Source organism: Rhagoletis zephyria, unplaced genomic scaffold (assembly GCF_001687245.7).
Source record: "Rhagoletis zephyria isolate East Lansing unplaced genomic scaffold, Rhagoletis_zephyria_1.1 Rzeph_scaffold_52995, whole genome shotgun sequence".
In the NCBI taxonomy this organism is placed as follows: Eukaryota; Metazoa; Arthropoda; class Insecta; order Diptera; family Tephritidae; genus Rhagoletis; species Rhagoletis zephyria.
Genome location: NW_016210048.1, coordinates 1 through 1,925, shown reverse-complemented (window position 1 = coordinate 1,925; position 1,925 = coordinate 1). Strand labels below are relative to the sequence as shown.

The 1,925-nt window shown below is 33.4% G+C and overlaps 1 long non-coding RNA gene across 1 annotated transcript; it reads right to left on the bottom strand.

The window, feature by feature from the left end:
- Positions 1-261: 261 nt before the first annotated feature.
- On the bottom strand, positions 262-1,483 carry LOC108356010 (uncharacterized). The gene is made up of 2 exons (XR_001846577.1): positions 1,442-1,483; positions 262-1,131 (listed from the first exon to the last, which is right to left on the bottom strand). It is a non-coding gene; the product is annotated as an uncharacterized LOC108356010 (long non-coding RNA).
- Between the last annotated feature and the right edge of the window lie 442 nt (positions 1,484-1,925).

Sequence of the window (1,925 nt, the reverse complement as noted above, 5' to 3'; positions counted from 1 at the left end):
AAAAAATTCGCTGTACCTAAACTTTATTGACTGACTGTATGTACAATTAAAAATAAATTTAATAAATTTAAATTCAATAATTTGTTACTTACCAAAAGCTTAAGGAAACTCGCGTTGATTATTGGTATTTAGTTGTAGTGCCATTAGGCGAATGTTGTTTTTGTTTGGCTTAAAATTAATCCTTTTTTTAAGAATCCCTGCAGATCTATGGTATATATATTGCTATTTGACGAGCTATGTATGTAGAAGCATTTGCTGTTCTATTGGCGCCGTGTAAAGTCGCCTTTCAAAGTACTACATAAGTTTGTAAGTTCCGTTTTGGTGCATACGTTGGGTATATTGCGCCGATCATTCATTAATTTGTACAAGCATAGATGCATGTAATCGTATCTAATGTATAAGGAACATTATTCCGCTATGGTCACTTTTGCAGCAGTTTTATCGCTTTCTACTCTTTTTAATTGCATCCGTTTCAAATTAGTTCGGAGAATAGCGTTGTCTTTACTTTCTAGCGCAGGAGCCAACAACCTTTTTTATCTCTAGCTTTTGGAAAGAGTCCTTACTATATACATGCCTCTACAAAACAGATATTTATCTTAATTGTTGATTTTCTTTTGTTATTTATGTATCCCTTCTCAAGAGAGATTGGAATTTCTTTCAACAAAAACCAATAAATTACGATACTTTAACCGTCAACTTTTTTCAGAATACGAATGAATGGAGACTGGAGTTAAGAGGGCGTGGGGTGTTTGTACATACATATGCATACCGCGGAACACATGTATGCACATACCTATGTTCATATGTAAGCTTGTTTTACTTTATATAAAATTGTTAAGTTAGATTGCATTTAAGCAGCTGGTGAATGAAAGTTCGAGTGTTTAAATTTAAATATTTAGTAGTTAGTTAGCTGACCCCTGTAGTGTAGTGATTAGAGGAACGGCCTGCCATTACGCAGGGCCTGGGTGCAAGCCAGAGCTATAAAATACTTCAATCAAACTGGATTACAATCGCAAAATATACTTTATATTGAAATTTGTTTTGATTGTGAAAATTGCAATAGTTTCGATTGGAATCCAATTTGTAGCACAGTCATTGATTGCTAAGTAAAATTATTGCAATTTTTTACACCTCTGTTNGATTACAATCGCAAAATATACTTTATATTGAAATTTGTTTTGATTGTGAAAATTGCAATAGTTTCGATTGGAATCCAATTTGTAGCACAGTCATTGATTGCTAAGTAAAATTATTGCAATTTTTTACACCTCTGTTAAAGCCCGGTATCACCTTGAGAATATTACAAAAAGTATTAAAAAATAAAGTTNTATACTTTATATTGAAATTTGTTTTGATTGTGAAAATTGCAATAGTTTCGATTGGAATCCAATTTGTAGCACAGTCATTGATTGCTAAGTAAAATTATTGCAATTTTTTACACCTCTGTTAAAGCCCGGTATCACCTTGAGAATATTACAAAAAGTATTAAAAAATAAAAAGTTTTTTTTTTTTATAATACCGGTCGCCCATCAGCAGGTAAGCCGCCGGGTGTATTTCTGCCATGAAAACGCTTCTCATAAAAATATTATCGCCGTTTGGAGTCGGGGTAAAACTGCACGTACCTCCCTTTTGCGCACACCACAAATCGGAGTAGAAGCCGGGCCAAAAACTAACACATTGTGTAAGCGCCAATCTATTATTATTATTATGTATGTACATATGTATAATTTATGTACTTATAAACTTTCACAAAGGCACCTGTATACCGAGTGATGGCTATTAACAACCTCGGGATCCTTCTCAGTGACTTCGTGACCATGCGAAGATTCAGTGTCGCAACGATCTTTGTTTACCTTTTTGGTTTTTTTCATTCTCAATTATTCTTCGTTTCTTTTCGCAAAAAATTGCGAAAATTTTGCTTTTAT